Source organism: Globicephala melas, chromosome 4, assembly GCF_963455315.2.
Source record: "Globicephala melas chromosome 4, mGloMel1.2, whole genome shotgun sequence".
In the NCBI taxonomy this organism is placed as follows: domain Eukaryota; kingdom Metazoa; phylum Chordata; class Mammalia; order Artiodactyla; family Delphinidae; genus Globicephala; species Globicephala melas.
Genome location: NC_083317.1, coordinates 135,697,940 through 135,716,577, shown reverse-complemented (window position 1 = coordinate 135,716,577; position 18,638 = coordinate 135,697,940). Strand labels below are relative to the sequence as shown.

General features: G+C 45.0%; 1 long non-coding RNA gene across 1 annotated transcript; it reads right to left on the bottom strand.

The window, feature by feature from the left end:
* Window positions 1-2,716: 2,716 nt before the first annotated feature.
* LOC132597214 (uncharacterized) lies at window positions 2,717-9,426 on the bottom strand. The gene is made up of 2 exons (XR_009563629.1): window positions 8,614-9,426; window positions 2,717-5,922 (listed from the first exon to the last, which is right to left on the bottom strand). It is a non-coding gene; the product is annotated as an uncharacterized lncRNA (long non-coding RNA).
* Window positions 9,427-18,638: the final 9,212 nt, after the last annotated feature.

Genomic DNA, 18,638 nt, shown 5'->3' with positions numbered 1-18,638 from the left:
AAGAGCTAACATCTATCCTTCTCAAACTCTTCCAAAATATAGCAGAGGGAGGAACTCTCCCAAACTCATTCTATGAGGCCACCATCACCCTGATCCCAAAACCAGACAAAGATGTCACACACAAAAAAACTACAGGCCAATATCACTGATGAACATAGATGCAAAAATCCTCAACAAGATACTAGCAAAGAGAATCCAACAGCACATTAAAAGCATCATACACCATGATCAAGTGGGGTTTATCCCAGGAATGCAAGGATTCTTCAAATCAATCAATACTCAAATTAATCAATGTGACACACCATATTAACAAATTGAAGGATAAAAACCATATGATAATCTCAATAGATGCAGAAAAACTTTCGACAAAATTCAACACCCATTTATGATAAAAACCATCCAGAAAGTAAGCATAGAGGGAACTTACCTCAACGTAATAAAGGCCATATATGACAAACCCACAGCCAACATCATTCTCAATGGTGAAACACTGAAACCATTTCCACTAAGATCAAGAAGAAGACAAGGTTGCCCACTCTCACCATTATTATTCAACATAGTTTTGGAAGTTTTAGCTACAGCAATCAGAGAAGTAAAAGAAATAAAAGGAATCCAAATCAGAAAAGAAGAAGTAAAACTTTCACTGTTTGCAGATGACATGATATTATACATAGAGAATCCTAAAGATATTACCAGAAAACTACTAGGAGTAATCAATAAATCTGGTAAAGTAGCAGGATACAAAATTAATGCACAGAAGTCCTTTGCATTCGTATACACTAATGATGAAAAATCTGAAAGAGAAATTAAGGAAACACTCCCATTTACCATTGCAACAAAAAGAATAAAATACCTAGGAATAAACCTACGTAAGGAGACAAAAGACCTGTACACAGAAAACTATAAGACACTGATGAAAGAAATTAAAGATGATACAAACAGATGGAGAGATATACCATGTTCTTGGATTGGAATAATCAACATTGTGAAAATGACTCTACTACCCAAAGCAATCTACAGATTCAATGCAATCCCTATCAAACTACCAATGGCATTTTCCACAGAACTAGAACAAAAAATTTCACAATTTGTATGGAAACACAAAAGACCCGAAGATTGCCAAAGCAATCTTGAGAACGAAAAATGGAGGTGGAGGAATCAAGCTCTCTGACTTCAGACTATACTACAAAGCTACAGTAATCAAGATAGTATGGTACTGGCACAAAAAAAGAAATATAGATCAATGGAACAGGATAGAAAGCCCAGAGATAAACCCACACAAGTATGGTCACCTTATCTTTGATAAAGGAGGCCACAATATAAAATGGAGAAAAAGCAGCCTCTTCAGTAAGTGAGGCTGGGGAAACCAGACAGGTACATGTAAAAAAATGAAATTAGAACACTCTCTAACACCATACAAAAAAATAAACTTAAAATGGATTAAAAACCTAAATGTAAGGCCAGACACTGTAAAAGTCTTAGAGGAAAACATAAGCAGAACATTCTATGACATAAATCACAGCAAGATCCTTTTTGACCCATCTCTAGAGAAATAGAAATAAAAATAACAAACGGGACCTAATGAAACTTAAAACCTTTTGCACAGCAAAGGAAACCATAAACAAGACCAAAAGACAACCCTCAGAATGGGAGAAAATAGTTGCAAATGAATCAATGGACAAAGGATTAGTCTCCAAAATATATAAACAGCCCGTGCAGCTCAATATTAAAAAAATTAACAACCCAATCCAAAAATGGGCAGAAGACCTAAATAGACATTTCTCCAAAGAAGACATACAGATGGCCAAGAAGCACATGAAAATCTGCTCAACATCACTAATTATTAGAGAAATGCAAATCAAAACTACAATGAGGTATCACCTCACACCAGTTCGAATGGGCATCATCAGAAAATCTACAAATGACAAATGCTGGAGAGGGTGTGGAGAAAAGGGAACCCTCTTGCACTGTTGGTGGGAATGTAAATGGATACAGTCACTATGGAGAACAGTATGGAGGTTCCTTAAAAAACTAAAAATAGAAGTAACATACGACCCAGCAATCCCACTGCTGGGCATGTACCCTGAGAAAACCATAATTCAAAGAGTCCATGTACCACAATGTTCATTGAAGCAGTATTTACAATAGCAGGACATGGAAGCAACCTAAGTGTCCATCGACAGATGAATGGATAAAGAAGATGTGGCACATATGTACAATGGAATACTACTCAGCCATAAAAAGAAATAAAACTGAATTATTTGCAGTGAGGTGGGTGGACCCAGAGACTGTCATACAGAGTGAAGTAAGTCAGAAAGTGTAAAACAAATACTGTATGCTAACACACATATATGGAATCTAAAAAAAAAAAAAGGTTCTGAAGAACCTAGGGGCAGGACAGGAATACAGACGCAGACATAGAGAATGGACTTGAGGACACAGGGAGGGGGAAGTGTAAGTTGGGACAAAGTGAGAGAATGGCATGGACATATATACACTACCAAATGTAAAATAGATAGCTAGTGGGAAGCAGCTGCATAGCACAGAGAGATCAGCTCGGTGCTTTGTGTCCACCTAGAGGAGTGGGATAGGGAGGCTGGGAGGGAGATGCAACATGGAGGGGATATGGGGATATATGTATACGTACAGTGACTCACTTTGTTATACAGGAGAAACTAACACAACATTGTAAAGCAATTATACTCCAGTAAACATGTTTAAAAGAATAACGTTTTTATTATGATAAAACATACATAACATGAAATTTAACATTTAACCATTTTCAAAAACACAGTTCACTAGCATTAAGTACATTTACGTTATTGTACAATCATCATCACTACCCATCTGCAGAATCTTTTCATCTTCTCAAACTGAAACTTGGTACCCATTAAACAATCACTCCCGTCCCCTCCTCTCCCCAGCCTCTGGCAAGCACTATCCTATATACTGTCTCTATGAATTTGGCTTCCCTAGGCACCTCATATAAGTGGAATCATACAATATTTGTCCATTTGTGACTGACTTATTTCACTAAGGATAATGTCTTCAGGTTCATCCATGTTATAGCATGGATCAGAATTTCCTTCCTTTTTTAGACTGAATAATATATTCCATCATATGGATGGACCACATTTTGTTTATCTATTCATCCATCGATGGACATCTGGGTTGTTTCCACCTTTTAGCTATTGTGAATAATGCTGCTGTACCTATGGATATACAAATATCTATTCAAATCCTGGCTTTCAAACCTCTTGGGTATACATGCAGAAGTGTAATTGCTGGTATTCCTGTGTTTAATTTTTTGAGGAACCACAGTAATAATTATTTAAAAACTTAGATGATCATTTTGATGACCCAGACGTTCACATCTCCCAGTGCTTATACCCTTGTGTGTTCCCTCCCACATTAACTGTGGGCCAGGCCTGTCACTGCTTTGACTGATAAAATATAGACAAAACAATGCTATACCAATTCCAAAACTGGACCTTAATTGACCTGGCAGCTTCTACTGCCTTCCTTTTGGAAGGCTTCCTCTTGGCACAGTCCTACTTAGAACTTAGCCACCATGTCATGGGACAGTCCAAGTGGTCACCTAGAAAGGCCCACATGGAGAAGAACCAAGTGCCCCAGATTACAGCCCCACCTGAGCTCCCAGTCAAGCACCAACTGATTCCAGATGCCCAGGCAGCCCGGACACTTCAATTTCAGCTGAGCTCCTGGTCAGTGCTTCAGCTGATTATAGTTACCCACTGTCCCAGCTAATCCTACTTGGAGCAGAAAAACCACCCCATGAAAGATAATATACTGTTGTTTTAAGCCACTAAGTTTTGAGGTGATTTGTTATGCAGCATTAGCTAGCTGAAACAAAAACCCTTTCAAATGTTTTAGAGCAAGAGCAAAATGCATTATACCTAATGTAAGAGTTGGTTAGAATTTAAGATATTTGATATAGAGTGAAATAGGCCCAGAGCCTTCAAAGAACTTAAATATCCTAGACACTAACAAACAAACAAGTAAAAACATGCAAAGCAGCTGGTAGGAGATGGGTCCCTAGAACCAACAGCCACAGCAGGAATTCTATAGCTGCTGTGGTTGTTGTTGTTTTGATTGAGTTAAAGGCTTGGCTGGCCCAGATCAGCATGCCAGTTAGCTGCTATCATCCTTATACTAAAGAAGGCAGCTGGGGATTTTTCCTCCTATGTGGCTTGGCATATGGCTTTCGGGGGATTTGAACTCTTAATTCCAAGCTTCTTTTTCCCCAGAAATTACCATGCAGCTGAGAGATAAGAATGAATTCAGCCAAGACTGTTCTCAGATTCCCATAAGCACAGAAAATAAACAGCCCGAACTTGAAGCCTTGAAAGCTGTGGCTGAGATGGGGCTCACTCACCTGGGCCCTGAGTCTCTGGCCCTCTCTCACTGCCAGACACTACAAGGAAAGCAGCTTCTGCCTTGCTCTGTTCTCCCAAGCTGGGGCCCCATGACCCAGACCTGCAGGAATGGTCCTGGTCTTAGGCAGGAAGAATGGTGGGCAGTGGTTCACTCAATATTCAATAATATATACTGATCACATACTATGTGCCAGGCAGGCACTATGCTGGGCACTGGGCATATGTTGGCAAATAAAATAGACGTGGTCCTTCCTGTCATGGAGACTGCGGCTCGGTGGAGGAGACGGATGACAAACACACAAGGACAATACAAGTGCTGCATTTGTTCATGCCTCAGGGGCCCTTTGCATGGTTTCATCTTTTTTTTTTAATATTTGTCTGTGCTGGCTCTTAGTTGTACCATGTGGAATCTAGTTCCCCAGCCAGGAATCGAACCTGGACCCCCTGTATTGGAAGCTCAGGGTCTTAACCACTGGACCACCAGGGAAGTCCCTGATTTTGTCTTTTTTTTAAATTAATTAATTAATTTCTTTATTTATTTTTGGCTGTGTTGGGTCTTTGTTGTTTCGCGCAGGCTTTTCTCTAGTTGTGGCGAGCGGGGGCTACTCTTTGTTGTGGTGCACAGGCTTCTCATCACCGTGGCTTCTCTTGTTCTGGAGCACGGGTTCTAGGTGCGTGGGTTTCAGTAGTTGTGGCGCACGGGCTTAGTTGCTCCATGGCATGTGGGATCTTCCCGGACCAGGGATCGAACTCATGTCCCCTGCATTGGCAGGCAGATTCTTAACCACTGTGCCACCAGTGAAGTCCCCGATTTCGTCTTCTTGATGTTACTCTTTATTCTACTACATTTGTCATTGGGTGTCAGCTTAAACATAACGTCCTCACCTTCCTTGCTGCCCACTCACCCTGACCCTCTCAGATTGTATTAGGTGTCCTTCCAGTGTGTTCCTCTGCCCAGCTCCATCACTGCATGAATACAATCTGAGAGGGTCACCTGAAGGTGGCATTCTCCATGTTGAATGTTAATGGACAGAGGAATGGAATGGGTGTGGGTGGGCAGAAAAGACAGCAAGGGTACAGGCGCAGAGGGGAGAAACATCTTGAACAGTCAGAGAACAAGAAGCCGCTGGGGTGGGGGGAGGAGGATAGAGGGGGAACGAGGAAGGGGGTGAGATTAGCCTGGCAGTAGGACCCATTTGGTACACCACTGGACCCCAGTTTTGATGATTAGACCCTCTCCTGCTGTGTGACAGCCAGGATCCAGATTCATGACGAACAGGTGAGCAGTTTTGTCGCTGTTGGTCATTTCTTTGGGAAGAATTTTTTGACTACCTTGGGGAGTCTGAAGGTAAGCATTTTTCTCTTATGCTTCTTTTTGCCCCTGGTAACAGCGAGCTTTTAAAAAGTCAGCATATGTCCATGAACTTTGAAGAACTGCAGCAAGGAATCCAGGAAATTCCATTGTTTGGACAACGGGCAAGGAAGGCAGCTTCCTCCCAGGAGCAGGCAGCACTTGCACCCAACCCTGCAATTAGATGGAAGGACAGACAGCCAGTTAGAGGAGGAGATTAGCATTTAACAGAACCTGGGTTTCTTCTGGATTATTAGAAACCTTGGAGACCCAAATTTTGCTTTCCCCTTCCACAGTGAAAACTCGAATACTTCTTGTGGTTTCATCTGCTTTGTTAATTTAAAAACTTGGCCACTAAAATAGGATCCGTGATGCTGTAAAACCTGAAAGGGCGATTTTGGAAGAAGCGCTGCAGTGGTAGATTTCCAGTTACCCGCCCAGGCTGCTCACCAAGGGGCAAACTAAGTTCCTTTTAACATGAACTGCTCAGCAAGAAATGTTTTGCCCACATTTGAACCCATACTCAGAGTCCCCTGTAGTCTTCAAATCTGTCTGTCATGCTGGATTTACACACACTTGCATCGTGGGGGCCTGGAGACTTGGAGGCACGGTGCTTCAGGAGGCCAGGATGGGGGCAAGTGCTACCGAGACATTGTGGAGAGGGGGGCAGGGGGACCTCAGAAGAGTGTGCCGCATGCCTGTCATGTGCTGCCCCTTCAGTTGCCTGGGGCTTGGGGTCTGAGGGGAAGGGGCAAAGAGCAGCCAGAGAGGGCAGGATTAATGCCAGGATCGTAGCCATCAGAAAGGGCAAAAAGCCACTTTGGGCCCACAGTGACATGACCCTCAAGGCTGAAGACAAGTTCTGGGATGAAAAGGAAGTGAGAAAGGTTGATTTTACAGTAGGGTTGCCAGATTTAGCAAATTAAAATACAGAATTCTCAGTTAAATTTAAATTTCAGACAAAAAGATTACTTTAGTATAAGTATATCCCAAGTGTTGCATGGGATATACTTATACTAAAAATTTTTTTCATTGTCTAACTGAAATTTTAATGTAACTGGATGTCCTGCATTTAATCTTCCTTGTATGTCTCCAGCTCACCAGTTCCTCCACCTGATGTCCCAGCCCACCCCTGTCCCTGGTGTTTTCTTTCCCCTTTCCTCCTCTCTGGCCCTCCTTCTTCCTCTCATTCTTCCCCAGTGATGCAAGAGAGGATCTGAAAACAGGTCCCAAATAACTGGAGCTCATTCAATACTGATATATTCTCTTGCTTCCATTTGCATGTTTACTTCTTTGTGGCTGTCCAAAGTTTAAAGACTTTATTTCCTGCTAAAATTACCCCAAGCAATATACAACAGAGGAGGGGAGATATAGGGACAACTGCTTTAATAATTCAAGCAGCCCCTTCTGAAGTGCTGGAGAGTGTAAACTGTTCGCACCAGGCCCCCTACTTTGTTGGCACATCCTTGGAGAAATCCAGCTAGCAGCCTCCAGATCCAATGGTTGCCACCCACCCAAGCCTGCGGCCGCTCAGGTACTTTCATCTGGGGAGCAGGAAGAAATGGAAAACACGGGGGATAGGAGGCAGAGACAAAGCACCCAACTATTGCAGGGTGAGATCCAGGATCGTTGTAATTGCATTTATGTGAGTGTCAGAGTTTGCATGTGGGGTGGTAGGTTGTAGGTGGTATTGGGGAAAACTTATCAACACAGAAGCTGATGATAGGTACTGGCGACCTAAACTAATGAGAAAATTAAATGAGTTTGATCATGTCGCAATAACTCTTATTATAGTCATTTTGGTGAACCTTCTACCATGGATGCCTAATTACCATATGGTGCCATAACACTTATGTGTATCATTATATATGCCTTAAATTAACTTTGTTATAAAGTGTAATTTGATTGCAACAGGAGATTCAACATGTGTTGAATTGAGCCTTTGGAGTTTGGTACTCATGCAGGATGGAGCTCTCCTGCTCTGAGAAATTCAACGCAGCTATGGGCTGAGTCATGGTGAGAAGGCCTCATTGGAAATGGCTCCCAATGACCCTCCACTTCCCAGCATTCATGCCTTTTGTAATCTGCCCCCTCCAGGGTACAGTGGGCCTAGTGACTCGTTTCTAACAAATAGAATACAACAAAAGTGATGGGATGGCACTTCTGAAACTGGTGTAAAATGCCTGTGCCTTCTTGCAGTCCCTCACTCTCTCTTACTCTGGGAAAAGCCAGCTGCCGTGTCATAAGCTGCCCTGTGGAGACGCCTACATGCCTGGACCCCACCGAGGCCTCTGACCAACAGCCAGTGAGAACCTGAGACTTGCCAACAGCCAGGGAGTGAGGTTGGAAAAGGATCCACCCTCAGTTGAGCCTTGAGATGCAGGCAGCCCTCGTGGAACCTTCATGCAATCTTGTGAGAAGCTCCAAACCAAAGGCATCCTGACCCACAGAAACTGAGATCATCTTTACTACTAATAATAATTCATTAATATTAAATGTTGGTTGTTTTACACTGCTCAACTTTGGGGTAATTTGTATGCAGCAACAGATAAAAGAAGACGGTCACTTCCTGAGGACTGCACTTCTGTGGTATGTCACTGAGAGAGTGGTGAAAAGTCTAACGGTTGTATCTGATAGTGCAGACCCAGCAGCTGATGAGGACGCTAGTGTGGGTGGTGATGCGCGGCTGGGGGCTGGGAAGGAAGAAAGACATGGAGGCTGGTGCTTTACTGCATCAACATCTCAGGAGCTCTAGAAATGCTCCTACCTGTCGCTAAACATTCCTGAAATGCTGCTATCATAACTCTGATTCCTGTTTGCAAACTGAATATCCCATCACCCGCCAGGGCCCGGAACTGCGCTTACCTCTCCCTTTGATTTGTGTTCTTGGCCAGGTCCCAGGCCACTCCTGTCTGAGGCTCCTCGGATGTGGACTCTTTAGGAAAGGATGTCCCGTTATTCAACGCTCTCAGTCTCTTGGCTCCAAGCCTTCCCTTCTGTCCTCAGCAGTGAGATGCTGGGGCTGGGGCTCCGCGGGCCAAACCCGGCTTTATCAGCCGCGCGCTGCCGGGGTCTGCCGACAGGGGGCGGTAGAGCGCGCTGCAGGGCTGGAGGTGGCGGGGCTGCTCCCTCCGCTTCCTCCCGGTTCCTGCTCGCACCAACCCAGCCTCACTGGCTCGCCCCATCTGCGCCAGTCCCCGTGGCAGCAGCTGAATCCAGTCTGCAGTTTCCTCGACACTCGCAGAGCCAGCTTCCTGGGGCCCCTCGGAGGCACCATCACCCGCTGAGCAGCACCTACTCCTCGGAGATGGGAGTCCCAGCCACCAGATCCCTCCTCCGAGTTTCTAAGTTTGCGTAATTTCAGTCTCTCCCTTTATCTTGCGTCCCCCCAGCTTGGGGGGGCCGCTGCTTCCCAGATGCTGCCTCCGTGATGCTTTAGACTTCTGCTTGGCCTCTGCAGTTACCTCGTTAACAAGTCTTGCTCTTGCATCCTCTCTGTTATAAAAACAAGCTGCTTTGATTTCTGTCTCCTGCTTGTGCCCTGGCTGACACAGGGGTTCCTGCGCCACTCCTGGCCTCTGGCCAGCTTCCCATCTTACTCTTCCAAAAAGAGCTTCCCCCCCCGGGCCGTGCACAGCCAGCCCTCCAAGGGAGTCCCCCTGACATGTGTACCCCGGGCTGCTGTCATCACCCCAGTCCCAGCCCTGCCCTCAGGGGAGAGACGGGGGAGGTGCAGACCAGAGACCGGCTAGGCTCAGAGCCAGTGGCAAAGGGGGAGGGGAGGGGGGAGGTCAGTGCAAAGAAGCGGGAGCGCAGCTCCGGAAGTGCTGGTGCCCAGTATGTCCAGCCTCAGCTGGAGTCACAGGTAACAACAGAGAGCAGGGAAAGGTGAGAAGCAGCGCTGGCCGCCGGTCTGGGAACCGTGGGGAACTCTGACTCATCAGCTGCTAGCTGGTTCTACCTGCTTAAGGGGCACCTCCATGGCTGGCCATGTCCTTTCTTTCAAAGGGCAGGGAATTCCCTGGTGGTCCAGTAGTTAGGACTCTGCACTTTCACTGCCGAGGATGCTGGTTCAATCCCTGGTGGGGAACTAAGATTACAGGGCCAAAAAAACAAAACAAAAGGCAGTGTTACAAGCCTCCAACTGACAGGTGGCCCTGAGGCCATTAAAGGACTGTATTTCGTAATATTTTTGTGTGAGTTAGGGGACCCTTTTATAACACAATTGCTTAGGAGGGGAGGCCAGAATATAAACTTAAATTTAGATGTAAAACTCATTCTGTCAGGCAATTTCTAAGCAGGAAAACAGAACCCAGTTTAAGTATTTAAACAGATGGGAATATGATGCAGTGAACTGGTTACACAGACGATGCAAAATCTGAGTGTTCAAAAGGGCCCTGGGGAGATTAGTGCCACAGGAAGCCACTGGCCTTTGAGGCAGGACAGAGGAAGAAGTGGTGCCCGGGTTGGGTTCTCTAGAAGCAGACAGGCATAGTTTGGGGTTCACGGTGTTTATTAGGGGTCAGCTCCTGGGAGGGAAAGGAGAAACAGGATGGCAGAGGAAGAGGCTGCCTGTGATGCAGACCAAACAAAACCTCAGCCAGGTCTGGAGTGTTGCCCACCAGCATGTCCTGCACTCAGCCAAAATGGCTGGGCACTTAATACCCATCCCCTTGGTCAGGGGGTGTGGGCTGGTTGGGAAGAGCATGACATTGCAAGGCTGACCCTGCAGGAGCTGATGGCTGGAGGTGGGCTGCCAGCTTCACCCCTGCCGTCGGGCAGCAGGTCCTTCCTTGAAGGGGACCTGAGTGTCTCATGCCTCCCACAGTAGTGTCGCCAGAGCCCAGGGGAAGATGTTCCCTGATGGAGGCTGAACCCACCCTCAGTCTGAACGGCGGCGTTGGAGCCAGGCTCCTAATGGAGATTCTGTGCAAGGCAGAGGAGGAAAGACATACCTGGCCTTGCCCTTCCTCCTGCTTATGATGTCTGACTAGTGGCTCCTCCTGGCCAGCCCTGGTCAGGAAGCGCTGCCGGGGAGCTGGAGAAATCCAGCCTGCAGGTGTGAGCACCTTGAGCGGAGCTGGGGAAGGGAAAGGACTCTGCAAACAAACAAACCCAGGAAATCCTTTCAGCAATTTTTCCTCTTACTTTCTCTCCCCAGAGCAACAGGGCTTAGAACCAGGGCCTACTGACTGCCAGCCCCCAACCTGTCATGCTTCCCGTCAGAACAGGCCACTTTATCTCGTTGAGAAAAACCCCTTCAGGAACGAAGGCCTCACCCCCTCAGCTGCTGGGTTTTGTGCCCAAGATCATACCATACCCTTCCTGTGGTGGCCAGTATCTGATGGCTGACTGAGGAGAGCTGTCTGCCATACTTTTCTTTACAGCACTTCCTACCACCTGACCAATTATTTATAATGTGTTTATTGTGTCTCCACCACTCAAGAGCAGGAAGTTTGGCTTTGTTCATAGCTGTATACACAGTGCCAGTGTTTGGCACACAGTGTGAATTCAATTAAATTTGTTAATGAATTCATTCATTCATCCGTTCATTCATTCACCAAGTGCTAAGCCCTAAGCCCCATCAGGGCCCTAAGCCCTGGTGATATAATGGTGCAAGACCTTATGGAGCCTTCCCAGGATAGACCCCTCCCCCATAGCCTCTGTTGTAGCTCCTCTCTGAAGTGCCCAGATCATAGTATCTCATGCCTATTTCCTGAGCTTTTCAGAGGCTAAAACCCAACACCACATGGAAGAAATTAACTACTTGATGATCATGAGCGTGTAGCCCCCAGACCTTTTGGTGCCTAAGATTTGATCCCCATCATCCAATCAGAGAATTGTGCATGAGCTGATCACAGACCCTGGGATGCTTCTCCCTCACTTGGCCCTTAACAATGCTTTGCTGAAACAAAACGTTCCAAGGAGTTCTTGTTTTTTGAGACAAGCCACCCATTCTCCTTGCTTGGCCCTGTAGTGAATGTTTCTCTGCTCCAAACTCTGATGTTCCAGTTTATTTTGCCTTACACACGCAAACTTGTGTTTGGTAACAGTGATGCCTTTGGAAATTTCTGATCTACTGGGGAAATTAGACAAGTAGAAAAATAATGCTAACACAATGTGGCAGGTGCCGTACTGATGCATAGTTATCAACCAACGTGACTAACTTGTGCTGCCAAGGCAGAGCTTCATTGAGCAGGAGATAAGGGACTGCTTTCCAGAAGGGTTCCAGGCAGATGGGCCCTGGAATGGGTGAAGCCCAGGATGGCCTGAGCAGCCAGGCAGGTGACTTCAGGGGTCTCTAGGACATCAGGATCAAGAGGACAATGAGACAGGGGAGGCCAGGCAAGCCCCTAAGATTCAGCACTACCACTTCTGGAAACTTGGTCCTCAGAACAAGAGCTTGAATGCGGTAAGACTCATGCACGAGGCAGATCACTGCCACATCAGTTCCAACGGCAGAAAATAAGGAGCAATGTCAGTGTTGATCAGAGGGAAACAGCTGAATAAATAAAGGCACTTCCATACTTTGGAACTGCAGCTATTAAGAGGCGTTGCATTCGTCTATGTGTACCAACTTGGAAAGAGCTACATGATACAACGCTAGATGGAAAGGGAGATTACAGAATGATATGTACATGTTGATGCCCATTTTGTTCAAATATATGCACATGTGTGTTTATATAAATATAGAAAATCATCTAGAAGGAAACAGACAGTTGGAACTTGGGATAGGAATAGACAAGGGGACACTATCACTTTTGGGTATTGTTTGAATTTGTTAAAACCAGTGTGGATTCACTTTCAAATTAAGTAAAGGGATAAAAAGAGAAAAAAGAAAGTCCAAGGAGCTTATGGTCAGTGTGCATCGGGGCCAAACTGAAGGTGCACAAAACAGGTCGGGATAATTGATCCAAAGCAGGCCACAGGGGTTAAAGCAAATGAGGGGCAGGAATCAGGAAGGTGAGGTAGTTCAGGACCAGGGCAGTGCGGAGGGGCAGAGACACAGGAGACCTGATTCCAGGAGAGGCACCATTGACCTCTGCAGTGACCCACTTCCTACAGGCCTTACGTGTGTGCACCAGGCCTCAGTGATCACAAAGAGCCACTTGCAGTCACACGGGACTCTCCTGGGAGCAGGGAGAGCAGAGCTCGGATGGTGAGGATGTTCTCATCAGGCAGACTCAACCCTTCTAATAGCTTTCTCTAAGCCAGCCCTCCCTCCATACCTCCCTGAGGAAAGAGAAGATGGAGGGCCTCTGCCTTTTCTCACCAGCTCCTTTTACCAAAAAAAGGCCTTGCTTTTTTGCTCCTTGCAGGACCCCCCAGAGCCTTTAGCAAGCTTATTGTTTGCCTTGTGAGTCTCTAAGAGGGAATGCCAAGTGCAGTATTTCCAAAAAGTATTTAACCACAGGGCACTCCTGCATTAGGTAATAGATTTTACTTGCCATCGAGTTTTAATTACACAAGTATTACGTGGGTGCTTTCTCCTTGTCAAGAACTCCAGGTCATCCTACTGGAGGGAAAGGCCATGTGGAAAGAGAGGGCCTGGAGGATGAGACACCTCATGAAGAAAGAAGCCATGTGCAAAAGGCCTGAGGTGCCCAGCCTGAGAGTGGGACCATCTTGACTCTGCAGTGAAGGCAGCCGCATGAGAGAGGCAGCTAGTTCTAGTGGGACAGAGACAAGGCAGCCCTGCTGACTGACTGCTGCCTGAAGCCCTGACCAGAGAATCATGGTTTTTGTGTTAAGCCACTAAGTTTTGGGGTGGTGTGCTATGCAGCCATAGATAACAGATATTCTCCTATTCCACCCCCAATGTCAATCTCCCCCTCTTCCAAGGAGAGATCTTAAAATTTGTTTTTATCATTACTTTGTTTTTAACAGTTCCATCAGATATGTAGTGTTTGCAATCCATTTTATCTCTTTGAGCTGTTTTTGAGCTTTATAAATATAGATTCACGCTCTATGTATTGTAGGGAGAATGGAATTACAGAAAACTCACCCAGTGAAATATCATTCCAACAGTGAAAATAAACATTGCCACACACAATACCATGGAAGGATGAAGCGTAGAGGCTTAGCTGTTGTACTGAAAACAGCAAGTTGCAGGAGACTACTATACAATCATTCATCTTTTTATACGATTATTGGCCATTTCTTCTTGAGTTCCTAGTACATTTCTTTGTCCATTTATCTCTGGGGTTGTTTGTCATTTTCTCATTTGTTGGAATTCTTTATAAATTTTAAGAAGTGTCCCCCAAGGTTGGAGTACTAGGAATTACTTGAATCTTGAGAAATATTTCTAAGGATAGAGTTTAAAATTACCAAACCAAACCAACCAACGAAAACACCATGGAAAGTATTGAAAAAAAGAATAAATAAGGTTAACAACATATTACACAGGCTCTTTTTTTTTTTTTTTCTTTTTGGCAGTACGCGGGCCTCTCACTGTTGCCGCCTCTCCCGTTGCAGAGCACAGGCTCCGGACGCGCAGGCTCAGCGGCCATGGCTCATGGACCCAGCCGCTCCGCGGCATGTGAGATCTTCCCGGACCGGGGCATGAGCCCGTGTCCCCTGCATCGGCAGGCGGACTCTCAACCACTGCGCCACCAGGGAAGCCCTACACAGGCTCTTTGACTTCTTGGCTGAAGATTCCAAGGCTCAGAGACCCAATAGAACTTTGGGCTCTATTGCCAGTAAGAGGCTATTTACATAAATCCACGGTGCACAGAGGTTCTATTTCATATTTTCTTTCTACCGAAAGGAAATGCATCATTTAACTTGAGATATGGTCCCCCTTTTAAACATTTCCTAGGATAGACCAATGAATTACTGCTCTTCCTAGTAGTGAGTTTATATTGCACTAAGAAAAGATAGACTCCTTTAACCCCTGAAGAGTCACATTTCTTTCACTTGGGTCACTTGATAGGGCCATTATAGACTCAGATAAGATGTGTGGGGCTCTTTAATATCTGGCAATTTTCTTGTGCCTCTTCACTTATTAAAAGAATGTATCCATTAGCAGTCATCAGTACGTTCTGTCAAGATGGGAGCTAAATTATCCTTAACGTTTTAAGAGAATGCTTTTTCAAGAAAAATAATGGCCTTAATTGCTCCGTGGAATAGATATGGCATTCTTTGTCATAACCTCTCCTTCCTCCCCGCAGGTGGAATTGGACACTGCTTACTTCAGTCAAAGATCCGGGCCATTTCCTCGCTACCCTGTGAGTCAGCCCTCACTCCAGCCTGTGGCCACTATCCCCAGGAATAAACTCCTCACCCATCACAGGGAGAGACCGCGGCCTGATTCCTCCTGCTTTCTAATTCATCCAGGGAGAAGGAGGAATGAGGTGCTCGCTGAGCAAACAATCTCATTCAGAGGGACTCTGTTTTAGCAATAGAAAGCACATCAGAGAAATAATCACCCCCCTGGAACTCCACACTGAAACGGATCTCCTTTTTTTTTTTTTTTTTTTGCAGCAACTCTAAATAGACCATTAATGACTGGGGTGTGGCTGGACCTAAACGTTGAATGGTTTAGGGCACTGGGGACTGAAGTCGAGCAATCAGTAGGCCGTCTGAGACTGCTGCTGGCAGTAGCCACCCGGCGCATGTAGCCCTCATTTTTGCAGTAGCCATCCTTCTGGTATCGGAAGTAGCCACCATAGGTACCTCTTCATTTGAAACATATGCTCTATGGAAAATGTGGCTCACAGGAGGGAGGTTGTAGGGGTGTGTTTGTGTGTGTGTTTTCATGATTAAAACAAGTTTTCTGTGTCGCTTATTTTTATGAAACCGTAAGGTTTAATTAGTGAAAAGCTTCCACCTCCTAAATATGGGTATATCTCTCCAGGCTTTGTCTTTTTCTTACTCCATTCCTCTCAGGTCACATCTATTCTCACAGGCGTTAATAACTACATCCATAGCAGTTAAAATATCTTCAGGTGAAAATAATAAAACACCAACAGAGAGTTAAATAACAGAGACATTTAATAAATGTATGTGTCACAAGAAGTCTGGAGGTTGGCAAATCCAGACTTTGATCAGCACATCAACGAGGGCACCAGTGCCCAAAGTTCTTACCATCTTCCTGCTTTGTCACCATCAGTGTGTCAGCCACAACCCTCAAGATGCTGCTCCAATAATCCCATTCTCTCCTGACAGTCACTAGCAGGAAGGAAGGAGATGAAAGCAAAGCAGGCCTTCTCCTCCTGGAGAAAGAAAATCCTTTGCAGAAACCTGTGCATCTCATTGGCTAGAATAGGATCACATGGCTCACCCCTGGACCAATCAAAGGGAAGCGAAGTACCACATTTGGACTCAGGACCATCATGATTTTTCCCCTCCAACTGGGCCCTCACAACCCAAACACAGGTGGGATTCTATTCAGAAGGAAGGAGGAATAGCTGTTGAGGGGGCAACAGCTCCCAAATCCTTATTTCCAGCCCTGACTACTCTCTCCTCCAACTGCACCTTTCTAACTGCCTGGAGTACCTACCTTATTGCCCTGTTGCCTCAAACTCAATCTTTCAGGGAAAAAAATTCCTTTTCTCATCTAATAGGTGGCTGCTTTTTCTGCATTTCTTGACTTTTTCAGTGGCAGTTTCATCCATCCACCCATCATAGAGGCTGTGACCCTCAGAATCATTTTCGATGCCCTCTCAGTCTGGACTTCCTTATCCAGTTGGTCCCCAGAGCAGCTGAATCTTCGTCTTCCTAACATCTCCTACATTGGCACACCATTTCACCCTTTTTACTATTCCTTCAGTCACGCTGTTCCAGGTGCACACAAACCTCTCATTTCATCTAAAATGGGCCCCAGCCTACAGTGCCATATGCTCTTCCACCAGACTTACCTTCTTAAAAAAGCCTGCAGTCTCATCTCTCCGTGGTCTAGGATGAGGCTCCCATATTCCTACAGGAGGAAAATCTACAGTTTGGGTTTTAAAATTTTCTACACATTACCTTTTAAAAAGGATTCCCCATTATTTTCTGCTCCAGCCAGACTGGTTGAGTCATTTTTCCCTGAAGTATGCTTTAATGCATTCCTATCACCACATGTTTGTCCACACCATTCCCCCAGATAAGAATACCTTTCTGCTTTCTCCTTTCTGAGTCCTACCTGGTCAACTCATCTCTCACTGCTGAAATCTCCTTAAATATCCTAGGCTTCAATGAGTGTTTTCTCCTCTGAAATCCTACATGCTTATGGAATTATGAGTCAAGTTTTAATAAGAAACTTCAGGGTTAAATAATTAGGCAAGTGTAAATCTCCTATGGCCATATTACCAGTGCTTTGTAATGTGCCACAATAATACTTACATGGTAAATAATGATATAATACCCATTGTTCAATATTGAGGACATTTTTTTAAAATTCCATTCTGATTATTAAACTTCAGAAAGTTCAGAGTCCTTTCAAAAGATAAAGGTAGTAGCACTATTAAAGCAAGACTGCAGCAGATTCTTCAAAAGACTGCCAGTGAATCTATACAATCTGATGTATCAGTGGAGAGACTGTTCATTCATTCATTCATAGTCAGAAGATTGAAATTTTATTGCCCAACAACTGTCACCAGAATTCTTGGCAGAAGAACTCTCTATATTTAGAAAAATATCTTGAAAAATTGCTTGGGGATAGAGTGAGGTTCAGATAGAATTTGACTACACTATGTGTATCACGGCACTGTGCTCATGTCCAGGGAAGTTGGGGATTTCTCTTCTTCACCATTTCCTCACAAAGAAATGCCAAACCCCTTAAAGAAAGTGGCAAGGTTATCAAGACAGAATATTATATAGAAAACCAGAAGACTCACAGAACTGTTTACTGTTCAAATAGGTTACAAGAACTACAGCAAAAGGGTAAGAGGCCTTGGGCTTAGCTGTTAAACTTAGGTGAAGGTGGGCCTGGTACCATGTCGCCCATAGGGCTTCTCTGAAGAAATTTGGCCAAGTATAGCTTTTTGTTGACATCTAGGGTTTTTTCACTTATTCTGACTTTGCTACTTAAAGCTTTGTCAAAACTCTCTGAACTTATTTCTTCATTTGGAAAATAGAAGAGGGAGATCTATACTACATCCAGGACTGCTCTGCATTTTATTTTCTAAATGTACACATATATGTATGTTTATCTTTCACAAGACTGAGTTCTTATTTTTTGATTCACATTTCTTTGGTACAACTGTCTGTACTGGTAGTGATGCTTTTGGCTGCATGTAAAAGAAAACTCCATTTCAACTGGCTTATACACTAAAGGAGATTTATTGGTTCATGTAGCTGAAAAAGTCCAGATGCTGGGTAGCCATCAGGTGTGGTTCCATAAGCCCCCCGATCTGCCTCTCTATGATTTGCTTGTCCCCTTCTTCTTTTGTGGATTGGCAACAGACCCTTGCTGACAGCAAGGTGATTGTAGCATTTCCTGGCCTTGCAGCCTGGCCATAGCAACGTCCATATGAAGAAGGATCATCTCGTCCAGTAGCTCCACTCTTAAAATCAGAAGACTTCCTGACCAGAAACTCCTACCAAACCTTCTGTTTCATCTCATGGGCCAGAATTTGGGCACACGCCCACTTCTAAACCAATCTCCTTGGCCTGAGGAATGTCACGTGCTAATTATCAAGATCTGGATTCTTAAACTAATCTCTGTGGCAAGGGGGCAAGATTACTTATAGACCAATCAAGCTCACACTGCAACCAGAGGTTGCATCAGCTTCCCTAAACCTCAGACCTGCACAGGGGCAGAGTATCCTTGAGCAAAAACCAGGGCGCCGCCAGAACAAGGCAAGAGGAAAGGGATGCTGGGGAGGCATGCATCTTCAAAGTTTGTTATGTACAAAACTGTAGAATACCAATTTCATCCTGGAGATCTGAACAGGATACAGCCACGT